The sequence below is a fragment of the Coturnix japonica genome, chromosome 15 (genome assembly GCF_054131305.1).
Source record: "Coturnix japonica strain WE chromosome 15, WE-NBRP24, whole genome shotgun sequence".
Taxonomy (NCBI): Eukaryota; Metazoa; Chordata; class Aves; order Galliformes; family Phasianidae; genus Coturnix; species Coturnix japonica.
In genome coordinates this window covers 3886962-3902017 of record NC_140677.1, presented here as the reverse complement: position 1 = coordinate 3902017, position 15056 = coordinate 3886962, and the positions used below count along the sequence as shown (strand labels likewise).

At 53.6% G+C, this 15056-nt stretch overlaps 1 protein-coding gene across 12 annotated transcripts in view; it reads right to left on the bottom strand.

Annotated features, from left to right (window-relative positions):
• The window catches only part of FOXP1 (forkhead box P1), a 338964-nt gene extending 330911 nt beyond the window's left edge, over positions 1 to 8053 (bottom strand). For 4 of the 12 annotated variants that reach the window (XM_085516177.1, XM_085516172.1, XM_085516190.1 and 1 more), the window contains exon 1: positions 7173 to 7404. The gene's annotated coding sequence lies outside the window, so the exon portion shown is untranslated. Of the gene's footprint in view, positions 1 to 6126; positions 6326 to 6454; positions 6599 to 7172; positions 7408 to 7922 lie in introns of those variants that run through there. The other 8 variants (XM_085516194.1, XM_085516198.1, XR_014934558.1 and 5 more) reach the window with 7 other exon arrangements.
• Between the last annotated feature and the right edge of the window lie 7003 nt (positions 8054 to 15056).

Below are 15056 nucleotides of genomic sequence, written 5' to 3'. Positions count from 1 at the left end.
CCTAACACCAAATGCTGACCATATGGTCACTGCACTGCTGCAGCCACCACACAGGCACCCTCCCTACCCCACACTTTTGACCTCACGGAGCTACACCCAGCACCAGGACCTGGGGCTGCATCCTGTCACAGAGGAAACCTTGCATCTACCATGCAACATGGGGGAAAAGCTTCCTGAAACTGACTCTGGTTCCTAAAGAAACATCACTTAATTGCTTAACCCATCTTAATGGAATGATGAACATCCCTTCAGCAAACAAGGCAGCAATGACTTAACGTTACACCGCATGTTTCATTACAGAACTGGTAAAATTAACACTGCTCCCCTGTCTCCTGCTGCAACCACTCATTTCTTTATGATCAGTTACATTTCTGACTTCTGCACCCAGAGCAAGACCCCGACATATAAAACTCTGCACTGGGGTTCCTGCATTGTGAAGCCAAGAGTCAGCTCCAGACAGGCGCACCCAACGGAGGGGAGCAATGCTGCAGCAGAGTCACAGAAGCCCCAATGCCTTTGGAAGGATGGTGAGGTTCCTCCAGGGCTCCAGCACTCACTGTCATCCCAGCCGTGCTCAGCCATCAATTCCGTGGACAACGGTTTTGCAGGAAGGGGAATTCTGAATTGATTTTTGTGACCAGCTGTTGAGCTGCTGCTCTGAACACACCACCAATCCCCCTCACCATTTTATCTTCCTTTATCACCATCTTTTTAATAGAGACATGACATTCTGCCTACTGGTGGGCTCTCTCTATTTATCTCTCTCTTAACAACACTTTGGCATCGCCGGCTCCGCTATCTAAATCAGCACTAGTGCACGTCCGGTCACATAAAACTGGAGAGGGTTTCCCGAGATGCCTCGGGAAGTCTGCCTGCTCCCGCGCACTGATGTGTTAATACGCCCGATGCACTAATTAACGAACAAACAGCTCAGGCTGGGAGCTGGGGGAGGGATCAACACGAAGACGGCGCGGAGCCCAAGGAAAGACACTTGACCCTAATTGTTAGCAACAAGATGACAGGGCTGAGCGGGAAGTGTGGCTGAAACTGGGATCCAATCTGAAAGGAAATGTCTGGTGAAGAGGGGAAAACCAACGATGCCGTTGGAGGCCCCGCGCTCCCGGTGGGCGCCCAGCTGGCAACGCGCTCCCATCACACTTCTCACTCCATGCACAGACCCTCGTTCTCTTCCCATGCCCCCAACCAAAGAGGGGAACATCCTGTGACCTCCATCCAAACCACCTGCAGGAAGAGTGCAAGGAGAGCTCAGGATGCCCAAAGCCCCAGCACTAAAAGCTGTACCCAGAGCAGAAGCTCCTCGTATCGAGCATCCTGGGCTGCACACCAGGGCTGGGGGTGCACTGCTGCACCAGTGGGAAGGAGCTGCACAGCAACACACACACTGACAGCCTTGAAAATGCTTTCCATGCATTGCAAAAAATTGGAAAAAAAAGTCCTGAACACTTTTTACCTGGGAAAAAAAAAAAATCAGCTAAACGAAGGCTCACAACAGTGCGACAGAGCCCTCAGCACTGCACTCTGAGTCGCTTCGTTTGCAGCCAGGAAGAGGGGAGAAAGCTGGCACACAGCTGGCACAGTGAGCTGGGAAACAATGCTTAACAGCAGCAGAGAGCGTCCTCAAGAGCACACAGCCAGGCACCAGCCCTGAGCTGACTGATGGAGGAAACAGGCACCCTGGTGCTAACACAGCAAATAACACAACCAAATAACGCAGGCTGGCACTCAGAGCACTTGTGAGACCACTGCAACCCCACTGCAAACTGCAGGGACAAAGCCCACAATAAGTTTTACCCCCAGAAACTCCACAACCTGTCAGACGCAAGCAAATATTGGATGATACGAACTCCATTCCAATGTATCTGTCAAGATATTTACAGGGCTCAACTGTACTTCTGTTTTTAATTAAATCTTCACACACATACCTTAATGTAATTTAAATAGATTATTAGTTGTCAGAATACAGTATAAATTTTGTTTACGATTTAGTTACTTTAAGTACTGACGTTGAAGAAACTCATTTAACCCCATGACTGAGTGTCATTACGTGTTGAGATGAGACTCCCAAAGAGCTTCCAGTGCCCTTTGCACCCTTGCAATAATCTTAAATTACTACAACCTAATTGCAACTTCAAGGCACTAAAATGGGGATGCTTTAAGAACAGCACAGGGAGGGTCAGTGAGAGGGGAAAAATTATTCGGTCCTTCTCAGGTACCAGACAGGGGGAAAAGAAATGCATTCTGCTCTTCTGCTTTCTCATTTGCCATAGAACAACGCCTTCATTTTGAGGATGGTGCTAAACAAAAAGTTACTGGGGCTACATGGGATCATTACCACTCATGCACAGCCCCTGCATGTATGGATGGAAGAGACAGGTGCCAGGTGATGAGAAATAGAGAACCCCCGAGTGTGTTTGTTGCAGCAGAGCCAGCATTTCCCCGACCCTCAGAAACAAGAGCACAAGTTGAAGCACCCCAATCAACAGATGCTCGAGCTCCTGAAGACAGAACAGCTTACAGTCCCCTTTCAACCCCTGATACGGCTTTTCTTTATATTAGAGGATGGCAGAGTTCCCCCAGTTCTGCTCCCCTAATGACCCCAGCTCCCTCTCTCCCATGCACACCATGCCAGCACCTGACATCGGCTGCAGCGGGACCACAGGGCTGTGCTGGGTGTGCTGAGAGCAGTGCCATGGGCACCGGGGCAGCAAGGAGCCACCTGGTGAGGACGTGGCCAAAGGGAATGTGATCCAGATTGTGACTCAAAGCACAGCCAAGCTCTTACACGTGTCTCCAAAGGCAAGAGAGTCAAGAACTGTGAGCCCCTCTGCACCCTTGTGAGCATTTGCTGAAGTTTAGCTGCCAGGACCTTCACAAGCAGACACAGATATGCTGCTGAGCTCCAGCACGCAGCGTTTCTGAACCACCTTTGGCACATGCTCACTGGCTTCCAATGCTCCCACTGCAGCACTCATGGCTGTGAGGACATAATGGGGTTAGGAGGGCACAAACTTGTGGCAACCTGAGCTGGGACACAGCCCCCAACAGCAGGTCCCGGGGCTGCAGACCCCAATGTGCCCCCAGGCTCTGTAGCTACCCACCATTGAACCCCTGTCACAGCACAACCCAACTCAAACACAACTCTACACCCACAGCTGTGCCTGGCTGCTGCACTCCCAAACCTACCCCCTCCTGAGGACTCCCGCTGTAACACCACCAGCGGGGCAGGAGGATCAAGCACGGCAGCGAGGAGCCTGGCTACAAGGAATCCCAGCCACAAGGAATCCTGTCCACAAGGAGCCCCGGCTCACCGCCTCTCCCCCAGCCCTGCCTCAGCCGCAGGAAACGTCTCCACTCGGTGCCTTGAAGTTGCAATTAAATTGTTGTAATTTAAGATTATCATGAGAGCAAAGGGCAGCGGCAGCTCTCCGGCAGACTCCTCTCACCACTTAATGCTGCTCAGTCTGGGGGTTAAATGAGCTTCTTTAGTATAAGTACCTTAAAGCAAGTGAATCGTAAACAAAATTTATACTATTTCCTGACAGCATATAATCTATTTAAATTTATTAAAGCTTCTCTGAGAAAATTTAAGATGACAGAAGTATCATTATGTCCTATAAATAACCGGATGGCCTTGCAGAAATAAGCGTATTTTACATGCATCTCCTACATATGTGTGTGCATACGCTATTTCATTCCATAGACAAATACATGCTTGAAAGACACTTCTCCAAAGGAATGACACGACCCGGTCCAGCCTCCTCTGTCCGTGACCACAAGCACAAAGAGCACCGAATGCTGAGCCACATGCCGTAGGCTCACCTTTCTACTACTGCCCCTTTTCCCCTAGTTTTTACAATACCATGAAGCAGGAATAATCCCAGAGCTAAGCGCATCACACCGCGGATGGGAACACAAAGGTAAGCCCTTAAGAAAAGGTGGTTCTTTGCTACAGAGCAGCGCTGCAGCCCACGCCGTGCAGTGATGCCCCACGCTCAGCACTCTGCCCAGCGTCCTGCATCCAAAGCAGCACCTTGTCACTGCAACTGACTGCAGCAGGAAACGTTCATAGTGGTTAAAAAACACTGCGTTACCCCGAACGGCTTTACAGCATCCATGTGCATGTTTAACATACACACGTTTTATTGTCTAATTAAAATCTACGCCATTAAAAATAAAAAAGTACAGGCTCTGTAAGTTACGCAGGATGGTTGTGAAACCTTACCTTATAAAAGCATAAAGTACTTATTGTGCGATCTGCACTGCTAATTACAGAAGTACTTTTGGGGAAAGGTTTTGGGTTTCTTCACTCTTTGGTGGATGCGCACTTGGTCTGCGCCCTGCTCACACACACGGGGGTAAAGCCTTCTCCTCCTGCTTGCAATGGCCAGCCCCATTGTTTCAGGACACTTAGAACAGGAGTACTTAAACATGGACCAAACAGGGGCTTGCTGGTGGAGCCTGCACTGAGCTGTCTGAATGCAAACACGAAAGCATCAAAAATAACCCTGAACTGCACCGGTGACACCTGATTAATGCTCGCACCGAAAGGTTTATCGAAGCAAAACCAGCCATCGGTTCACACCCCTGGCTACAAATTTCACTACAAAACAAGAAAGCAATGGAACGTTTCTGATGCAGCCCCGACACCAGGTGACACCTCGCCCTGCACCACGCACAGCACACAGCTACAGCAATGTGCCACCGGGCAGCTCGGGGAACGGCACTGCACCTTACAGCACTCGGGGCCGCAGTCACACTGTGTGCAATGCTTCCTCACCACCCAACCCCTGTCACACCGCAGCACCGCGCTCACAAGCCGAGAAACACACACCAGGGTTTCCTTACAAATCAGGGATGCAGAAATCGGAGCTGAATCCCACTGAACTTTTAGGCTGTTTCGAACATTGCATTACTGGAAACGCCGCCTTCTCCGCAGCTCCAGGCGGCAGAAATCAAACCAAATCCTCCATCGCTCTGAGTGTACGCAAGCCTCAAAAAAATACATTAAAATAATTTCAATAGAATCAAACCAGCCCTACCCCCTGCACTGACCTAACTTCACAACCAAAGCCGTGAGCACCAGACAGCCGTGTAAGGTACCGTGTAAGGTAGGGCAGCGTTATTTCCCTCCACGTTACCCTATGGATTCCCAACAAAGAGCAGCACTGCTAACGGCCCGGCTGTGCCCTGCTCTCCCAGCCAGGCGGCTCTGACAACAGCCCAGCAGCAGCTCCGTTTGATCTCTCCTGCCTGCCTTAATCTGGGTTGTCAAGGTTCACTTGTTGGAGGCTGTTTACTTTACTTTTAAAAAAAAAAAAAAAAAAAAGTGATTTTTTTTTTTTTCCTTTCTGTCTCACATACAATGACTAATCCAGAGACTAAGGGGGAAGAATGCTGCCAAGGCGAGACATTAAAGCTACAATACCTTTTTGCAATGAGATTTTAGCTGGCACCTTTTGAATGGTGACTAGAGAAGAGCTTCCTCCCCCAGCGCCCCGCTCCATTCACTCCGGCGGGGCGACAGCGCAGGGAAGGGATTCGGAGCGGAGGAATGAAGCCGGTAGCCCTGATTTCCCCCTTCTCCCCCAGATTTGGTCGCCAAGATGCACGGCACCTCCTTCCCTGCTTCGGTGCTTTCGGGATCTCTCCAACTTACACGAGCACGGGCTGCTCAGCGCTGACACCAACTGCAGGAATAAGAACCGAGCGCAGAGCACAGCGCACGCTTCCCTCTGCCTAAATTAAAGCAAATCACACAGAGTAGCACGGGCGGCAAGTTTCTTCGATGACAGACTCGAAAGTTTGGCTCGGCGAGAGCCCGGCCCCAACGGCACAGCACGGCACGGCACGGCAGGTACAGCGCCCGCTTGGGAAGCGGCACGGGAAGGACGCAGCCCGGAGAGCAGCGGTGACCCGGAGCGCTCGGTACGGCCGGAGTCGCGCAGACTGAAAATGAAACCTCCCAACTTCGGAGCGCGCAACTCGTGCCGCTGCTCCGGGAGAGAAGCGGCGGTGCGGGGCGGTGCGGGACCCGGGGGGAGGAGGAAGAGGAGAGGGAATTAAAAAAGGAAAAAAAAAAAAAAAAAAAAAAAGCAGCAATCTCACTCGGTTTGATTCAGCCAAAGCGATTAAAATCATGGCATGCGAAGAGGCAGAAGGAAGGCTCGCTACAATCGATGCGCTCCACCGCCCTCTCCACGCGGGGCTCGCCGATAAGTCATCAGTAGTTCCGCGGGGGGTGCGCCCCGCACAGCGCTCAGCGCTCAGCCCTCCCGCTGCCCGACCGCGGCTCGGGGCTGTTTTCTCTTTTTTGGGGGAGGGGGGCGAGCGATGGGGGGGGGCGGGGGGAGAGGCGCAGATACGCCGCTCGGACGCCGCCTGCAGCGCGCACCGGCGAGGACGGGCTGCGCGGGGCGGAACAGCCGCTACTTACCGGGCGTCCCCGGCTCCGCGGCGCTGAGGCTGCGCGGAGGGATGAGAGGGGCAGAGGGATGCGCACCCGCGCAGCGCCGAGTTGCGCTGTGTTGAGGAGGAGCGGGTGTTTATTCAAACTGTTCGTCTCCGGGAGAAGGAAAAAAAAAAAAGGGGGAGGGGGGGGATGGGCGCAACGGGCCCGAGGGACGCGGAGTGGGGGAGGATGCGCTGCGCGGGGCTGAGCGGCCGCGGAAAGCAGAGCGCGGACGGAAAGCAGCAACAGGTGCCGAGGGGGAGCGGGGCCCGGCACGGGGGGGGGGGTGGGCGGCCCCGCCGCAACTTCTTGCCCTGAGCTCCGAAGTTGCGCTTTACGCGCCCCTTTGCGCGGCGGCGCGGGGGGACCCAGCGGAAAGCGCGCAGACAACGCGGAGGGGCGGGGGGGGCGCATCCCACTGCGCGAAGGGCGTGAGCGGAGCGGGGCCGGGTTTTGTTTTTCTGGGGTGGGGGGGGGCGGAAGTTTGCAAAGTGGGCGGGCGGGGGGCGCGGGCGGCTGCGCGGCCGGGGGGCGGGGGAGGGGGCTCCGCGGGTGCGCACCGCCGCCCCCCCCCCCGGTACCGGCGGTAAAGGAGAGGAAGGGGGTGGGGGAGGAGAGGGCGGACACGTGGGACCGGCGGTGGGGGAAGAAGTGCAACAGCCCCGGGAGGAGCGGGGAAAGTGTCGGGGGACGGCGGACTCACCCGCAGCGCTCGGCCTGGCCCCTGCCCAGCACGGCGCGGCCCCGGGGCGGGCGGCAGCGCGGAGCGGCTCGGGGCTGCCTCTCCGTCCCGTCCCTCCCTCCCGTCCCTCCTGCACGCCGAGCCCGGGCGGCGCGGCGCGGCGGCGGCGTGCTCCGCCGCTCGGTAAATAACAATAGAGCCCTCCGCTCCGCTCCGCTCCGTTCCGCTCCGGGCCCCGCACGCCGCCCCGCGCCGCGCCCCCGCCCCGCGGCTCCCCCCTCCCCGCCCCGCGCAGCCCCGCGCCGCCGCTCGCTCCGGGCGGGCTGGGGGCGGCCCGCGCCACCCCCGCGGAGGGAGATGTTGTTATTTTTTGCTGTTGTCAGTCTCTGACGTCACATCCACCTGCTGGGTAAACAAGGCTCGGTGCAGGGGAAAAATAGGGGGGGGGAGAAGAAGAAGAAGAAGAATAAAAGCGGGGTGGGGGTTGCGGAGCTCGGAAGCGATGCTTTGCGGGGCGGGGGGTGCGGGGCGGCCGCGCGGAGAAGAAGCGGGTGCGCAGCGTTGCGCGGGTTTTGCGCGGGGGGCAGGCGCAGGGCAGCGCCGCATCCTCGGGCCCGCAGCAACTTTTCGTTGCCCCCAACCTCCCCTCCATCCGCACGCCGCGCAGTCCCGGCACGCTGCGCGGGTGGCTTGAAAAAGGGGGTGGGGGGCATAAAGGGCCGGGGCAGTTAGGCCCGCGGGTACCCGCGCATCCCCCCCTTACCTCCTTACCTGCGCGGAGCAACGAAGCGGGCGCAGCCTGCGCGCCTCAGCGCCCCCAGCCCCCCCGCACAAGCAGCATTGCGCGGGTGCGCAGCGGCGCGCACCGGCCGCCGAGCGGGAGTGCGGGAGCCGAGCGTGGCGCTGCTGCCGGGAGTTGCGCATCCCGCGCCGGGTCTCCGCACCGCCCCGCGGGACGGCGCTGGGGGACGGGGAGAGGGGAGGGGGGGGAAGCCGAGAACAGCCCCGTAAAGTTTGGGATCCCGGCGGGGAACCGGCACCGAGCGGCTGCGGGAGCAACGAGGGGCGAGGGGAGGCCGAGCGGGTGCTGCACTGAGCGGGCCGCCCCAAGTTACCGACTTTGTTCGCTACAAACTATTTTCTCGCAGCTGCGGGAGCCCGTTTGGAACCTATTTTCTTCCCCCGCTCTTTTGGGTTTAGTATTTGTTGTTTTGTCGGTTGTTTTTCTGTTGTTTTTATTTGCGTTCTGCCTTTTAGCGGCGCTCAAACCAAAGCTCCGTGGCCGTGGGGCAGCAGCTCCGTACGGCGGCTCCGCGGAGCTCCGCAGGTCGCCCCCGGGCGCGGAGCCGTTCGCCCCCCGCCGCGCTCCGCTCTCGGGGCCGGACCCGCGGCGCCACCTCCCGGCGGCAGCGCACCTGGGTGCGGGGCGGGACGTGCGTCGGTCCGTCCTTCGTGCTGCTGTCCGCAGCGAAGGGCGAAATCCTGGAATAAACGCTGTTTATCAGAAACTCTCTCTGCTGTTTTTGAGTTCACAGACCTAAACCAGTAACGTCAGCGCTGTAGAACATGATTAATTCCACCGGCAGTACCAGCGGTGGGGCAGCTCCCTCCGCCAACATCGCTGCTAATTGTACTCGAACTGTTTACTGCTGGATTGTTTTACACACGCCTGCAGAAGGATGGTACATCATCCCACCCCCAGCACCACCATCCCGGCAACAAACACTGTGCGTTTGGGCAGGGGTGTATGCGGGCCGCAACTACAGCTTGTTAGCTGAGAAAACATGATGAAGGTGATGACGCCTCTGTAATTATAGGCGTTCCTTGGTTTGAAGTCAGAATGTTTTCCAAGCTACTGTGATGCCACACCTCTGCTGTCCCAGCAGCCGGGCCCCAAAGTCCTGGAGTCCTGCAGTATGTGACTGCATGGCTATTTCTCGGCCCCTGTGCTGCTCCTGGTGGGTGCACAGCGCTGTACCATGGTCCTGCCTGAGCTTCAGGCACGGAAAGCTGAGCTATTGGCTGCTTACCCCCTCAGAAGCTGGTAGGTACATTTAAAGGAGAAATGCATTGTGCTGGTTCTCCCTTTGTAGTTGGGATCTGGACAGATCAGGCAATAGCTACCTCTAGAAAAGGGATTAGATGCTGCTCTGCCCAGCACCTGGTACATGTACATGAAAGCAAACGCCAAGATTTCCATTGCCTGGATGAAGTTAAGGATGGGAAGGGTTGACTTGACAGTTCCCAGGAGAGGGAACATTTAAAGAACATCCTTTAACCACAAGGCCCAGACTTGCCCTCTATCCACAAGCATTGGCTGACCCCAGCGCTGGCAGCAGCAGCTGCACCAACTGGAGTTGCTTTCCCAGCTGGGGGAATTGGACACAAAGATAGAACGAAAGCGACACAGCTAAAGTCTCAGTTGGCTTGTCTGACTAAAGGAAGTTACAAATGACCCAAATGAGAACTGCAGCCAGAAATAGATAATTTTTCAATTTAACCATCATCTTACATCATCTACATGATGTATGGTCTACATGAAGCAGCACTGCAGATGGATTCACCCCTCTCTGCACCATGTGCTGAGACACAGGATGGGGTGGCTCTGCTCAGAGCCCACCATCATGCTGCTCTGCCCCACAGCAGCTCTCCCTGTTCCTCAGGTGTCCCTCCAACCATGAGTGCATCATGAACTGCCCTGAGGGAACTCCATAGCCCACTGCCATGCACCCACAGCTGCCAGGCAGTGCGTATTGCCTTCTCCTGGGGAGCGGGAAATAAATGGACATTGGATTTGTGTTGGGCTATTCATTTGCCTGAATTTGGTAGCAAGTCTTCCAATGAATATTCATGGAAATTAATATGATTTAACTCCCATTGCTTCCTGAATATAATTGTCCTCTATACGTGAATTGGCAAACACCAGAAGACATCCAATCTCACTGGAAGTCTACAAGCAATTAATCCAAGCCACCACAAGCTGGACTCAGGCTGTGCAGAAGGTGCATGAAGTACACCAGAAGAGATGGGTTGCAGCTGATGGAAGAAAATAGGTCTAAGAGTGTGCTTGAGTACCCAAGGAAGTGTTTGTATTGATCTACAAATAGGAACTAGACTTCACTTTTACTTCCCTTGAAAAAAAACTTTAGCTTTTCTCTCTCCAACCCCCAACAGCATCCATCCATCCTCCTATCCTCCTCCTGAGTCCCAGCACCTTCAGGAAGGCCCTCAGTGCCTACAGAAAGAGACACCCAAATCCAATCCCCTACAGAATGAAGCACCCAAATCCAATCCCCCTTCCCAAGAGCTGCCGCCATATCAGAGCTCACACCGCACCCCCACCAACAGGCAGTCAGCTCAGTGCTAACACAGAGTAAGTCCCCAGCTCAGAGCTACCAGGCCCTGCAGTAACATAACAAGGGCTCTTCCCAAAATATTTGGGCTTGCCCTGTCACAGCGCAAGGCGCTCGAGTTCAGCGTTCTATCAACAGTGCCAGGTGTCTCCTGACGCCCCGCTCCTGCGCCAAGAGGGAGAGCTCGGCAGCACGGAGTAGTCATTATTCACATTACTAACATATAACGGAATGTCTAAACAGATAACGTAACAAAACCCTCTGCAGAAAGAAAGGGGAAAAAAAGGACGCAGGTTCGTATTTATCCCGGCGAGATGCAAAATGAACTCCATCTCCTGGAAAGCAGAAGTGAGGCTCTTGTTTTTGCAACTGACAGGCACCAAAAAAAATAGTTCAGCTGAGCCAGGGATGATGTTCTCTGCAGCCCTCGATAAACCAACTGGCAAAACCAGGGGAAGAAAAAGGTGACTCAAAGCCAAACCTGAGCATCTAAGGGTGAGCCCGATGAGAGCAGAAGTCCAGGCACTGTTTCATCTTGAGTCAATCCAAAGATTTCATTTCAATTTTGAGTTTTAGGGAATTAAAAAAAATAAAAAGGCACCCCCCTCCCCCCCCCCCTCCTTCTTGCTTGAAAATAAAATTAAAGGACATTTTGAACACAAAGTAGTTTCAAAGTGAAAAAATCAAAGTGTTTCATGTCAGAAGTGTCAAAACTAACAGCTTCAGCATTTGTCAGAGCTTTTTTTGAGTTTTTATAAATGACAAGTTTGGCATGTGTGCACAGACCGCTTCGGTGCTGCTGAGGCTGCGTTTTTGCATGCAGGAAGCGGCAGGCTGAGATTTCTGTGCACAAACCCCCTTCGCTGATGGCTTTGTTCCGAGGTGCCTTCCCACTGTACCCATGCCACAGCACAGCTCCAGTGACACCCATCACCTCCTCACTGCCACATTAGCATCTCACTATTGGAACTGCAGGACCCCACAGGCCTGGGCTCTTTCAACACTTAGTCACCATGAAGGCTCAAAGTTGGGACAGGACAACTGCAAATCTCTGCTTGGCACACCGCTGCAAGACAGCCTGCCACCTACCTGTGCCAGATACCTCCTTAGCCTGGTGCACTGCAGCCTTCACTACAGCAAAGCTGTAGGCTGAGCTCCATTCCATCACCTCCGCCCCCAAAGTGAAGTTTTTCACAGTGCCATCTCCTGAGAAGTCAGTAGTCAGGTTTACAACTGGCCTGGTAAGAGCTAGCATCTATCCTGATAGAAAGCAACTGAGCAGACCTGAAATAGGACGTTTAGTTAGAAATCTGAATTACATCAGATGCTACTGCTATAAAAAAGAACTACTAACCAGCAAATCTGCCACGCATTTACAGTATTAGCACCTGAACTTGTTGCTGTGAAGACAGCAGCCACCTGGATGGATGTCACATCTGCTCCCAGCATGGCCTTCCTGCAGGTTCAGTGCCCTGCCCCCAGGGAAGGCAGCAGAACGCTTTGCTGAGAGCTCCACACTCACCCCTGCTGACACCGACCTCCTGCCACCAGGCCTCTGAAGTGCTTTCTGCACCTCTGGGTGACAGCACTGCTTCTTGACAACTAGTTAAGCCAGGCTCAGCATCTTTAAGGTTACTGCAGAGAGCATCAGTGCTCTGAGAGCAAGAGATGCAAAGCATCATATCCTGCTGCAGCTTCCAGTAGAGCCTTTTCTCTGTAAGGGCTTCCAAACACTGACCGCTCACTCACTGCATCTGCTGGAGCTTGGAGCAGTTTCTCCCTCCCCTCCGTGGCTTACAGGGCCTTCCCTACAGTTGAGATGCAGAGCTGGTGGCTGGCAGCTCTGCCCATGTGGGGGTTGGAGCTGGGTGGTCTGTCAGGACCCATCCAACCCATCCATTCCACAACTGTAACTGCAGCTTCTGCCACGGAGCATTTCCTGCCGATGCTGCCTCAGAATTGTGCTCCAGTGGAGTATTGTTTCATCTCAACTTTTCCACTATTGTGACTTTCCTAACCCAAAGGTCCAACATCAACAAAGATTAAAGCTACCACTTGATTACATATCAACGAAAGCAGCAGTCTCCTTCTTGGGAGATAAACACTACCAGATGCTCTGGTAAACAGCAGACAGGGGGGAGAGGGGAAAAAGAACAATGGTCAGGAGGAGAAATGGGGTGAAAATAAGTTAGAAACATCTGAAGGAGAGAACAGAAAAGTAATTCCTGGAGGCTCCTGCTGCGTGGCAGCGAAGAGGTTAAGCCCCAGTGTGCTGCCATCTCCAGACAGAATTGGTTGTTATTGCATTGATAAAACCCCGGGTTGTGTTTTCCTTGTCCATTTTGACCTGTAACTGACGTTAGCATTGCAAATGATGTCTGCTGCCATTCAACCAGTCGAAGTGAGCGGACAGAAACAAGACAGAGAGCTCCACAAGACGCTACTAATGGAAGGGGTGGGGAAAAGTCTGATTTGCATGTAATTAATTATTATTTATATAAAAACCATATCACTGTGGTGGTTCTTGACATCATTTAAAGCCGCTTTTCAGAAGAGGAGTCTCTCCCCTTAGCACTCCAATCTCTTCTGTGTTGTATGAATGGAGATGGAGGTGCCCACCATGCTGACAACCATTGCTAGGGGCTGAGCAGAGCACTACTGCCCTCAGTCCCATACCCCTGCAGCAATGCCCCAGGAGCCATTCAATGGAGCACTGTCAGCTCTCGGGCCGATGCCCTGAAGAAGAAGATGATGAAGTTACGCACAGATGCTGTGAAGGAGTTTTCAGATTAAATAAATGGATTTTCTTCCGAGCTTGTAAAATGATTAACTTATTTGATTTCAACATCTAATCGTGAAATAATTACCTAGCCCAGCCCCAAGATACCTTGGCAGAGTTGTTCGAGATACTTTGGCACTGACAAAAAGCTCCCTCAGGAAGGCATCCATCTTCCTGCACCAATGAAACCGGTCCTTAGAAACGAAGGGTGCAGCTCTGCCCCAGCTCCGGCACACCCATAGCTCCCAGACATGTCCCTGCACACCAGCCCAGCCGGCTTGGGCTGCATATGGCAGCATGACCTAATTTATTGGGTTCTGCTGGACAAAATCTGCATGGTGGAAGGCTTATTGGCCACCTCTCACAGGTTCTCTCTAATTTGACCAAGGAGCTGCTGGGCAGGAAGCTCACTTAACCTCAATGATGGCAAGGATGGATTAAAGAGAGCTGAGCCCCAAAAGAAGCAGGTCTCGAGCACCCTTCTTAATAAAGAAAAACAAACCACAGCACTAATTGGAGCAATTGGATGGAGCAGCAACTGAAGCTCGAGCCTGGGAGAGGACAGACAGCCTAAGCTCACGTAGAAGGGATGCCACACTGGGGGTGCTCCAACACAGAACAAACCTGGGTGTGCCTGCTGCAGGTCAAGCAGAGAAAACCAAGACCACCACAGGCAGAAATCCACCTGCAGGGTTCCTACCCAGCCTTCTGCTTTTCGAGAGCAGCATCATGTGTCATGTTCTCCCATCACTGCCTCCCGGCAGCACCAAAGCATTACTCATTGCACCTGGGGTTCAGCTCACCCCCAGAGCACACAGATCAGCCCAAACTGACCACTTCCTTGTTACTCAGTCCTTGTGTGCTGTGGCTGGAGTGGGATGCCCATCCTGCCTTAAGCAGCTGGTGAGGTGAGATGGCTCATCCAGCCTTGCCCAGCTTGAGCAGGAACTGATGCCAGGAAGGTACCAGCCTCCCAGGTTTCTGTTTGTTTGTTTTCAAAAAGTGATTTCTCCTAGTAGATCTCATCTTCTTCTTTGCATAATTCTATCAAAAGTAGCAGGTAGGACTACAGCCATTGTGACCATCGGGCAAACCCAGGCAACAAGCAGCACACTTGGCAGAAGGGGATGCCCCCAGATTCTGGAGCAGGCTCCAGGAAGGTTGGTTCCCTTCCAGCTGCCCCATTTTAGACTTCAGTGTGACTAAGTCACACTTGCCATAGGGCTGCTGTCTCTGCATTCCAACATTCACATACAGCAGAACTGAGTGAGGTCAGCAGCAGGACTGCTTCTCCCACTGAAACGAGCACAAGCATGGGGCAGGAGCAATATCAGAGCTGCCGAAAGCTTTCTTTATCAGCTCGACCTGGAGACCAGATGTTTTGCTACAAACTCTTTGGCTCTCAGCGGTTCACAAGCGCTCTCTGCCATCTTCACACATCAAACATCAGCTGTGCAAGAAGTGTTTTGAATCTCAGCAAAATTTCAGACTTTCAGGAGGGCCATTATTTCTGGGAGAAGAAATCATTTAAATGGGATCCTCACGCCCAAGAGCCTTCTGGCTGTTTTTTTCCTGCTCAGGGTAATTCTCTGGCGGACGCGTTGCAGCTTCCACCCCGATACTGAGAGGCTGAGGCACATCCCTGCCAACCCTCGGACTGCCTTAATCACATGAGATATTTTGTTTACGAAGCTCAGCTCTACGAAGCCCAGCCTGGAAGCAGGTATTCATCCTGCCATAGACAACCACTTTTGCTGTAATTTCTTTTAAAGT